This window comes from Pholcus phalangioides, unplaced genomic scaffold (genome assembly GCF_987345545.1).
Source record: "Pholcus phalangioides strain wild (caught in Gottingen) unplaced genomic scaffold, Ppha-v1.0 ptg000015l_1, whole genome shotgun sequence".
In the NCBI taxonomy this organism is placed as follows: Eukaryota; Metazoa; Arthropoda; class Arachnida; order Araneae; family Pholcidae; genus Pholcus; species Pholcus phalangioides.
In genome coordinates, this window is record NW_028301608.1 from 14,781,458 (window position 1) to 14,793,449 (window position 11,992).

Genomic DNA, 11,992 nt, shown 5'->3' on the forward strand with positions numbered 1-11,992 from the left:
ATCAAACTTGGTTATTCTTACTTTTGCACTATGATGTGGTATATTTACTAGCATTTATAATGTAATGGTTTTCCAATTGAAGCTGTGTATTTAAACGTGCAAAACAAATGCTTTAGGTATCAAGTCCTGTCAGCTTTGCTTTGGTTGAAAATACTCTTTAAAACTCTGAATTTTTACACCCTGAGATAAGAAATTTTTAGGTGAAAGTAAATGAGTGTAATTAGTGTATTAACAGATGCTGTGTGAGAATTTTTATATGGAATAAAATTTTGGGCAGATCAAAAAATTTAGAATATAAAAATATATATTTTTTCTTAGTAATTGTAATTCGGAATATAAGACCCTTTAATCTACATAAAAACAAGTGTTTTGTTATTTAACATATCTATCAGATTAAAAAAAAAACCATTTGACAATATTGACAGTAAGTTTTTGACTGTTTTAATACTGATTTAGTTTCTGAAATCAAAAACCTAACCCAGATGCTCTATCATACATATTTTGAATAAGTAGCTCTATTCCGCTTATCAAATTGAACACAGGTAATAAATAGCTTGGATAAATAAACCATGAAATTATTTATTTAAAAATACAAACTACAGGCAAAAGCCCAGTTACAGTTTGCATATATGAATTAAAGATAAAAACATGTATATGCGAAATAAAAATTTAAAAATATACATCAGTATTACTGCATCTTAGAAATCCGTACAATGGAGAATTTTTCAAAACATTAGAACGATATGGAGAAACATAAAAAAGATTACGGCATCTAAGATTGATTTGTGGGCAATAAAAAGTAATAAGGTTTAGAATGTCAGGTGCATCAATATCAAAGTGAAGAATTTTTACAAAAAATCTAGTACAAAATCTACTTACAAAAATCTATATTTTATAATTTCTAAACTCTTATGTTGAAAAACTGAAAATTGCAAATTATAATTAATATTTTGTTTTAATTATTGTAATAAATTAATGTTTAAAAATAAAACATTGTAATATCAGGAGTAGAAAATCAGTTACAAACTACTACAATTTCCAATGTCTGTTACATTTTGCTACAGTTTTGGCAATTTTCCCCTCATTTGCTACATACTGCTACAAAACTACAGAAATTCTTCAATTCTGTGCCATCTTGCACTACAAACTAAATTTTCCTTTAAAAAACTGAAGTTGCATCACAATAGAAGTTGACTTTTCGATGACGCCATTTGTTCTCCTCTGGGGGCCGTGAATGGAATTAGCTTGAGGTCCCCCCCCCCCCTCCCGTCCCCAGGATTTGGTGCCTAAGCTTCCGACAATGTATAAAATGGGGTTAAACTAAGCAAATTACTTCTCATCCACAGAAAAACCAAAAACCCTTCAATTGCTGTTTCCAGCTATTTAAAAAAAAAAAAAAATTGACTCCTTTGATTTATTTCTAAAAAAATTCAATCCGAGTACATCTGTTTTCACTCCCTATTTTTAACTGATTTGGGATTGCTCCATGTATTTTATTTTCCAGCATCTTTAACAGATTTTCAGTCTCTTGGTTTGCTTCCACGTTTTCTATTATTCATTTTCTACCATTCATTCTCTTGATATGTCATTTCCATTTACATCATTCACCAGCATGTCTAGTGTTCAATGGAAAATGGTTTCCAGCTGCTCATTAATTAAAATATCTTTGTCTAGACCATGGTCATGGTTGGTTTGAAAGGTATTTGATGTAAGATTCCAGCAAAGCTTATTTAGGCAGACAAGCAGAGGCCAACAAAAATTCACAAATCTTTTCTTTGGGTATGTGGTAGACACTCCGATAATGAAAATGATACGGTAACAAGCTAGCATCCCTCAAAGCTAGTGACCATTTTTGTCTCATCATTATCATATTTTGCATACCAAGGCTAATTGTAGCTAATTGTATTGGAATCTACAGTTCATAGACGATTCCAAAAACAGACTCGGTTCTAGAGGAAGGTGATCACCCCTTCCATGATCTGAATACTATGAGAAACATTGGTCTGTATCATAAAATACGAGATCTAACAAACCTATAAAACAAATTGCCCAGGACCAATCCTTTTTTAATGGTCATCCCACGCAGGCTACAATGCTTTAGATTGAGCAGTTATACCGACAGCCAGGGGCTTCCACATCTGGGAATGTGGTTTGCCTAGGTCGTTATTTTCTATGGACACCCAGGTCACAATTTTTCACAGGTCCCTTTGTAAAAAATATTTTCGGGGCAATTATGGTTTTCTTTCTCTTCTGACTTTTTTTGAGAAAAATACAGCAGTTTTTGTTTTTTAGTCGAAGTTTTTTTGAATTTGTTATTTAATCAAAAATATTGATACAAGTAATTTTCAACGTATTTATTGAATGCAATATTATCATTCACATTTCGCTTGGGTGATCAGGGTGACCAACCCCCACCCCATAGGTCAGTGCCTGTGAGAGATAACACAAGCAGTTTGATTATTAAAGCTCTTATCCTGGGCACTATATATTCACTTACTTCATAAACATACACATATTTATTGTATACTATCTGAGTGGTGTTCCAGCTAGATGAAATGAATCAGAAATTACAATGGTTTCTGCAAATTCTGTGGTGTTTGGGCCGAACATGATAACTGCAAAATCACATTTCTGAGCTCTAAGCACTTTCATTGTCATTTAAAAGTGAAAAATAAAGTATACACACAAATACAAATGAAAATATCCTACATCAACATGCTTAGTCGTACCCACGTATTTGTGCATTTATCACTTTTAATTTGTTATGATTAGCAAAATATGCATTTAGATCAAAAAGCCGTTTTTTGGAGATATGTTCTGACCAAACACCACAGAATTATTCCATCCAAAACATTCAGTTTGAAATTTGCAGAAAAGATTTTAATTTTCATGCTCATTTTTGATTTGGCAGATAGATCACAACACTTGAACACATAACAAGCGCAACACTTACATGAATTACCTTTTCATTCCTTTGAAACCAACCACGACCATGGTCTAGACAAAGTAATTTTAATTAATGCTCATCTGGAAACCATTTTCCAACATCAAACATGTCTGTGAATAGCATAAAAGGAAATGGCATATCAAGAAAATGAATAGTAGAAAATAAATAGGCCTAATTGAAAACTAGTAGTAATAATAGTAAAACAACAGACTGGAAATCTGTCAAAGATGCTGGAAAATAAAATGCATGGAGCAATCACAAATCAGTTAAAAGTAAAGAGCGAAAACAAATGTACTCCGATTGAATTTTTTTTTTTAAATAGAATAATTCTATTAAATTTTTAATCGTTTAATCATTATTTTATAGTTTTTATTTCTATATAGAGAGAGATAGATGGCTTTTTCTCTCTGTCAGCCCAAGATATCAAGGAAATAGTTATTTTCCGGATATTATGCTGAGGTGAACTCGGTCTCATGTGACATCATGTCTCCGCCGAGACTTGAACCCAGGCCCTCTTGCATACTGGGCAAGCATGCTACCATCTACACCACTGAAGACATGACCCTGCCTTCCTTATTTCGTGCACTGTGGAGTGAGGCGCTGAAGCGGAGACATTGGTAGCCTGGGTTCGAGTCCCGGCGGAGACATGATGACTTTTCCTTCCGAGTTCACCTCAGCATAATATCCGGAAAATAACTATTTCCTTTTTATTTCTGTAATTTAGATTAAAAATAATTTAAGTCTAGTTTTTAATTACCCTATTAAATTTCTGAGAATTTCTAATAAATATTCTAAGAATGACCCAGCAAAAGAAGTTATCTCAAAGTATGTTGAATCAAATTCAGGTAATATAATCGAGAGCAAACTGAAGAAAAAAAACCTATTTTAAATATAAAATGGGTAAATTCTGGTAAAAGAAGCAAGATCAAACGTTCAAAAATACTTGAAACTGAAGAGAACAGAAGCGCTACTGTATACTACTATGAAAATATCCTACAACAGCATGTTGTTTAGCAGTACACACGTATTTGTGCATTTATCATTTACACTTGCATCAGCGGCAAGAAAAAGAAAAATAATTGCTATTCTAATGAGTGTTTCAAGCCTCTCCTTTAGTGATTTTTTAAATTAGTGATTATACTCAGAGCTGTCTTAAGAGCATCATGGGCCCCCGGGCCAAGGGTTTTGCTCGGGCCCTACCTTGTGTAAATTCTAAAAGATTTTAACCAGTTTTCATTTTTGTGAGGCCCCGGGCCGTGCGTTAAGACGGCGCTGATTATACCAAGTCTGCAAGCTTAATCTAAAAACACTCATTTTCAAATTATTTTTGAAATCTGATACAAATACAGCGCCACAACAGGCAAATGCCAATGATGATATACACCATGTGTTAAAATGTCTATGTTAAAAATTAAAAGCCTCTCATTTGTTGATATTGTAGAAAATGTAAAAATATAAATATCAAGAAGTCTCATTTTTTTATTATTTAAAAATTTAAAAAAATATAATTGTTTCTTCTAGATGAAGTCTCTATATATTTTGTACCTTAAGATGGGGGGGGGGGAGGGGGGAGACACCCCCTTCTTCTGAGCTGCAATAACACTATTTCTTGAAGTAAAATGTAATCCTGTGTGTGTGCTACTGCTTATATGTATGTAAAAACTGTATTTGCTGCCAAAATTTTAAAGTGGTACAAAACTGATAAATGCTGCTACAAAAACATTTTTGCTGATGTGAAAATAATTTTTCCTGCTACAAAAATAAAATTTTTATTTTTCACCCCTGTAATATGAAAAAAAGTAAGTTTTTCATCATGTTATAACCTATTGTGTTCAAAAAATTATTAAAAAAGCTTATTAATTTAGGTTTTCAACGGTTTAAACAAGTTTTTGATGCTTGTCATGTCAAAAACCCAACCCTGATTAAACTGTATCAAGAAATAAGAACGTAAAATTTGAACAGCCGTTGCTGTAGCTACACCTGCTACTATATGGATCCTGGATCCACACGTTTCTCATGTGGAAAGTGTTTTTCTGTGGGGCGATAAAACAAGTTAAGTGTCGTAAAACTTGTACATACTATACAACAACAACACATTGTCAATTAGAAATATGGAATACAGAGAAGGGGGGGGGGTGGAATTTAGCAAAAGAAGCCCAAATGGCCCTTAGTAGCAATCACAAATTACAGTTTGGTATGTTGCTACAGTAGGAGTCCCCCATCGAGGGATTAGCGTACCAACCTGTCGATGAGTATAAAAAAATAAAAAACAAGCCTGCTGTTCATAATTGGCAATAAATTGTAGGTCCCGGTCTAATTAGCCCTCGTGTGCAGAAAATGATCAATTTGGTATGAATCAGCAACAAATTAACTGGAATTTAGAAGAAATGGGACGGACATGTTCTACCCAGAAAGCGTCACCTTGAATCACCCCCTTTTCCCACTCTACTTCTTCCACACAAAGCAGATACTGTAAAAATTGAGATGCCTAAAGAGTAAAATTTTTTGGTTTGGGTTGTTTGTTGATTTTCCACATTCACTGTCATTCCTGGAACGCAACCCCCAGCAACTACAAGGAGACGACTGTATTCCTAAAATTTCATATTATACTAAAATAGTTCTTATATTATACTAAAATAGTTTAAATATAATCTTCAATGTTTAAAAAAACTTTAATGAACCAACTGAAATCTTTCACCATGACGAGAGAATATTCTCTAACTAAAAGTTGTTTGCCAAAAATTTTTTTGCTGCCACCAGATGGCGACTTATGAAAAGATTGCATCATTCTCTGCTATCCATACAAAGGTTTTTAACAACTGGCTGTTGTGCGAAGATGAATTTTTTGGGAAAGAGAATTCAACTGCCTTTGCATGGAATCGAACCCACCTCTTTTCGTTTTCCGGGTGAACGCCCATGATTCATTGCCTTAGTGGTCTACGGTGCTCACCCGGAAAGTGAAAGGACGTGGGTTTGATTCCCTGCAGAGGCAGTTGAATTTTTTCTCTTTCCAAAAAATTCATCTTCACAAAAGCCAGTTGTTTAAAAAAAAACTTCGAAAAACTAAATTATACTTCACAATAACAAAAACTTTTTTTCCCATTATTCAGGGCTCCCGCCTTGTCCTACTTTTTGATAAAATATCCTACTTTTCCTACCAAATCCTATCAACATTTGTGCAATTGATTTTAATTGAGGAGGGAATCATTAATATATTGCCAAATGTTACAAATGTAGTAGATTGCAATTAATGTTTCTGCCTAAACAGAAATTATATTGTTTTTAAGGTTGTTTGGGGAGGGGTTTATGTGGACCGTTTGGCTTAATAATTTTTCATTTGCTTATACAGTTTGAGGGTTCAAAAAGTAGAGTAGTCATTATAAACTTCTATCTGGATGGAAAAAAGTAATTTTTTATTTACTATTTCTTGGACTATAGCAGTCAAAATTATGGTCTGCATTTTGTGTATAGGTGAAACAACAGTTTGCATAACAAAGCAGTTGGATACATATTCCTCTATTCTAGTTTGTATCATTCAGTTGTCTTCTGTATTTTTAGGGCATGCAGAGGCATAAATAGTATTTACAATGCTCAGCAAAGAACTAGGAAGTCATTCATTTGTCAGAAACGATTACACTAGCATTGAATAGTAAAATATAAACAAATATGTTTAAAAACGGATAGACAATGCAGTAAAAAAACCATTTGTTTCACCTCGACTTATTTACACTATACCTTGTAGTTTACACGCTTTGCACTGTGCAAGACTAAAAAGAATGTAATATATATCGTGAAGAGAGGCAGAAAATTATTATCTGTGGTTGCTAGTATCCCTGTTTTGGCCGAAAATTGTTTTTGTCACCTTGTGTAACCAAGTCCTTTCCGTCATTTTGCTTTGTTTCGAATCATCTTGCCTCAATGTAACATACTGAAATAGTGCTATATTTTTTAATTTAAAAAAAAATTGCAGGTTTTTTTTTATTATGCTACAATTATGTTGTCTTGGGGGGGTTGCCCTCCCCCGTCTTCACATCTTGTATCTCAGGTCAGACCTAATCAGACTTTTTTCCTCCCACTGAACAACAGGGAACGTATTTGTGTTTATCATTAGCATATAATTACTGCTTAAATTAATCATTTCATAACTATTTTTAAAATGTTTTCGTTTCTTTCTTTTTTTCAGGCTCTCTTAAAGTATTGCATTTGAAAGGGAAAAGAAACAAAGGAAAGAAAACAAAAATGATTAAAACGGGGAAAAAATCATTACAATATTTTTTGTTATTGTGGACCAAATGAAAAATAGTCTGTCAAAGAAATACTCAAGTGGAGTATGGATGCCTTAATAAATTGACTCGAGATGCTCAGCTCTCTCTCTCTAATCTCTCGCTCTTATATATCTGTCTCAAAATGAAAAAAATACTGAAAGGAGGAGGAGGAGGTTCTAGTGCAATACTGTGTGCTAACCACAATGCCTTGTGCTCAAGAGTGCTCGCCGCTTTACTCTGCTTCGTGTGTCTGTGCGTGTGGCGGAAGGAAAAAAAGATGATGATTCTACTCGACTGTGTGCTGTCGAGCGTTAAAGAGTTGGAGATTTTCGACAAAATAATAAGCACGTGATTATTGCATGAACGAGAAACCTAATTATTTCTGTGTATATGTTTCTTCCCCCTCTATATATACATAAATATATGTGCGCTGTGATTATATGAAATATTGTTCCGTCTTTTGTTTTTTTCCTTCCTTATCTCTATTTTGCAATTTTGTGCAATCGTTTCTACTTAATGATTTAACATATTATTATCATCATATCAAACACACGTAGGGAAATCTCATACCGTTATGTAAAAATACTAGTTTGTCATCGAAATAGGAGTCATACAAAATTAATCATTATCGGGTGGAATCTTTATTTCTTTTTTTTAATTCCGTTGTCGTTTTTTTTTCTCCGGACACGCTTAGCTTTAATCTTGACGAAGAAATGTGAAAACATTTTACTTTGCTTTTATTGTAAATTGTATTCATATGTGTAAAGTAATAATTTTGTATCATGTATATTTTTAGCCCTTTATATCAAAATCAGAGTATATAGTCCATATATTGAATGAATTAAAGATATATTGAGAAACGTCATCGCCTTATACCTTTTCGTTGTAATTTAGATGCAATATGACTGTCTGAGTGTGAAATTATCATACAATGGTATCTCGATTTTAAATTGGACATTTTTGATGTTTTTCCAGCAACTTCAAATAATGATTTTTTTTAACTTGTGTGATGTAATATAAGTAGGAGGTAGTAGGGTTCATATGTTAATTATTTACACATTAATTAGTATTTCAATGAATGTGAAAAAGATATGTTTTCTGGGTGGAGAGTCAGGTTGGTCGAATTAATCCAGTTTTTAACAGGAAATTTTAGAGAAAGGTGTCTAGATTCTCTTCCAACAACTTTCTTCCTCGTGGAGAAAAAAAAAGTTGTTGAAGAGAGCGATAAAACTGTATAGACCGGAGTTTTTTTTTCTCAAAGTGTGTGTCGCAGTTGGAGATATTGATTTGTGTGCCTATTTATGTTTTAAAGGGGGTCATTCCATGTGAAATCACCCCGCCATGACACCCATAGTCTCAGATTTCAATGATTTTTTTTCTGTTTGTTGCATTTACCATCCTTATTAACCGTGTGAAATATTATTTGCATATCTCTAAAACTTTTTGAGAAAAAAAAAATGTTGAAATTTATCAAAAACTGATGCAGATGACTTTTCCGAGGCTCAATTTTTAAGTGGCATTGTTTGAGAAAATAAATCATAACTTTTTCAATTTTCAATATATTCAAGTGAAATTTTCACTAAAGTGTTCACAAAAACATACAGAATATGAATAAAAATAATTCATACACTTACATTTGAAATTTACATGCAAAAAAATTATGTAAACTTTGTTTTCGTGGAATTTTTTGTTAGAAAAAATACAATTTTTCAAACATATTTTTAGACCAGAGGCACAGCAGTTACCAAAACAACTTTTATTTTAAATTTCTCCTAAATATATGAAGTAAAATACTGGAGAAAAAAAATTATGGTTTTTTGACCGTTAATATGTTTATTCTGGCTCGCAACACAAAATTCATTGAAATAAGATTGGATCGTTCCGATTTCAAATCATTCAACTAGATACTGAAATGCAACCCATCATCCCAGATTCCAATTATTATTTTTTATTTATTGCTTCTACCATGTGCTTCTAACACAATTTTTTACACACTTTTTTTTTGGATGCACAGCATGAATTTTCAATTTTTTTAAAATTTAATCCTATTAATATATTAAGAAGACTGTAGAAAAGTAAACATTATTTTGACAGTTAATACATTTGAGTAACAAAACGCAATTGTACTTATATGACTACATTAATTATATTTGTACATTTTGACTTAATATAATGATTCATGCTTAGTAAAAAGAAATTTATATTTAATTTTTCATGTACGCTTATACATTTATTACAGTATTCATTAAATTAAGTTCCATGAGTAGTTAATGCAATAATTCAAAACAATTGATAAATTTTAAAATTCTACGATTAAATGAATTCATGAAATAATTAGAAATGTTAATGTAATGTGTCAAATGGTAGTTGGTGAAAAAAAAAGGTTTTCAGTGAATGAAATAATTTTTTAAATTAAACATTCATGTTCAGATTCTTAGAAGTGTTCAAATTCCAAATAATTAATTTCACTTTTAGTTGATCTATAAATATTTCTTATGATGCAACAAAGACAAACTTTTGCAATCTGATATATTTTTGCATAAAGAATTATTTTGTATTTGATAAAGACCAGATAATATTAATCATATATATATAGATTAATTTTTGAAGTTTTTTAACATGCTTAATTATAAAGTTATTTTACCACAACAGTGTTAAATTTTTTTTAATTACTTTGATTTTTACAGCATATATTTTAATAAACATATATTTAATGTATATGATAAATATGAAATGGTTATACTTGTGTGAAAAAAAATCTACATTATAATATTTAACACAAGCCTCTATATATTTTTCCCAAGAAATAATTTAAAATTGCTGATAAAAAGCCAGAATATGAGGCATTAAATCACAAAGAATGAAATAATTATCAGCTACAACCTAATTGTTGTAGCTGAGGCAGATGGAAGAGAGTAGAATTGAAAACCTAATGTATATAATGCCTGGTGGTGATATATAAGATGTGATGTTTCTTGTTGTGATGATGATGATTGTAAAAAATAATAATAGCTTCTGTGAAGATATGAACTATAGCACACTGGTCTTTGTCCTTCAGAGGGCAGCTGGTGTTTTATTTAATTATAAGACTTTATCATCCCAGCAGGTGATGATAAAGTCACTGCTGCTGCTGCTTCATTGTGAACACTAAAACAAAAGTGTTAGAACTAAACTGCCCCCCCCCCCCGTATCAAATGATGCAAGTCTCAATTATGATCTTGCTGAAGACAGAGAATGTGCTCCATAAAGTAGCCTACTCCCGGGTTAGCAAATTTTTCTTATAACACAATTTCCATTTGAGCTAAATATTTTATATCATTTTGGAATTCAAAGTAAAATGTCAGAAAAGACACTTGGAATTTATACTGGATCTGACTGTCATAAAAAGTGTTATGCAAAAGTGTAAAATCTGTTACCCATTACATCATTGGACCCATCGGACATCAATATTGAGGAGTGGAGAAAGTTCTGAACATTTATCTACTGTGTGTTTAAGCATCATAGAGCTTTTTTCTCAAAGTATAAAATATATCCGGAAGCATGCTTTAATCCTTTAAAATGTCATAAGAAAAAAATAAAAGGTTTAAGGATAGTAAATTTGTATTTTTCATGTATAAATGAAATAAATGGTTGTACAAAATCAATTCCAGGGCAAAAAATATGCCATGCCTGTAGAGACAGTGAATATAAACAACAATAAATTAAATGAAGAAACTGAATACTGTGAAGAGATGAACAGTGATAGTAATGTAGAGAAGTAACTTGGAAAAATGTCAATTATTAAACAAGAAGCACTTGAAGAAATAAATTAATCTCTACAGAACATAGAAGAGTCACCAATTAAACTTCATAGGGTAGCTCCACAGTGCAAGTCAAACAATGCCAAAAGAAAAGTTGAATCTGCTTGCAACACTTTAAAATCAAATGTTTGTAAAGTTTTTGAAGAAGAATTACCAGAAAATGAATCTCAAAGCACACTTAATGAAGATATTAAACAGAAAGCAAATATGAATATTTTGATAAAGTTAATTAGAAATAAGACTCAATTTACCCATCACAACAAGGGGAAAACTGCAAATTTTAAGTCTGGCCCCTGCTTTAAGAAAGGGGAACAAGGAAAAAAATCTGAAGAGTTCAATGTCACTGAATATGCCGTGAGAAAAGCAGGAGCTTTTGTTAAAAAATTAAATTTCAAAGATTTTTTTGCAATCTAATTTTTTAATGCAAAGGTTTAAATTTTCTTTCCTAGTCATAATCTACATTTTTTTGTGAGCATTTTAGTGTAAATTTCATTTGAATATATTGAAAATCTGAAAAGTTATGATATATTTTCACAAATAATATTGCTTGAATGGGGTTAGCCTAAGAGACGTCATTCGTAAGGTTAGAAAACATTTTTTTTTCTCAAAAAGTTTTGGAGATATGTACATGAAACTTTGCATGGTCAACAAGCATGGTAGAAGCAATAAATAAAAAATAATAATTGGAATCTGGGATGATGGGTTGCATTTCAGTATCTAGTTGAATGATTTGAAATCGGAACGATCCAGTCTTATTTCGATGAATTTTCTGTTGCAAGCCAGAATAAACATATTAACGGTCAAAAACCATTATTTTTTTTCTCCAGTATTTTACTTCATATATTTAGGAGAAATTTAAAATAAAAGTTGTTTTGGTAACTGCTGTGCCTCTGGTCTAAAAATATGTTTGAAAAATTGTATTTTTTCTAACGAAAAATTCCACGAAAACAAAGTTTACATAATTTTTTTGCATGTAAATT

The 11,992-nt window shown here is 31.7% G+C and overlaps 1 protein-coding gene across 1 annotated transcript in view; it reads left to right on the forward strand.

The window, feature by feature from the left end:
* Positions 1–8,077, forward strand: part of Rap2l (Ras-associated protein 2-like) — a 30,657-nt gene extending 22,580 nt beyond the window's left edge. Inside the window, exon 3 of the mRNA XM_089242880.1 lies at positions 7,131–8,077. The gene's annotated coding sequence lies outside the window, so the exon portion shown is untranslated. The remainder of the gene's footprint in view (positions 1–7,130) is intronic.
* Positions 8,078–11,992: the final 3,915 nt, after the last annotated feature.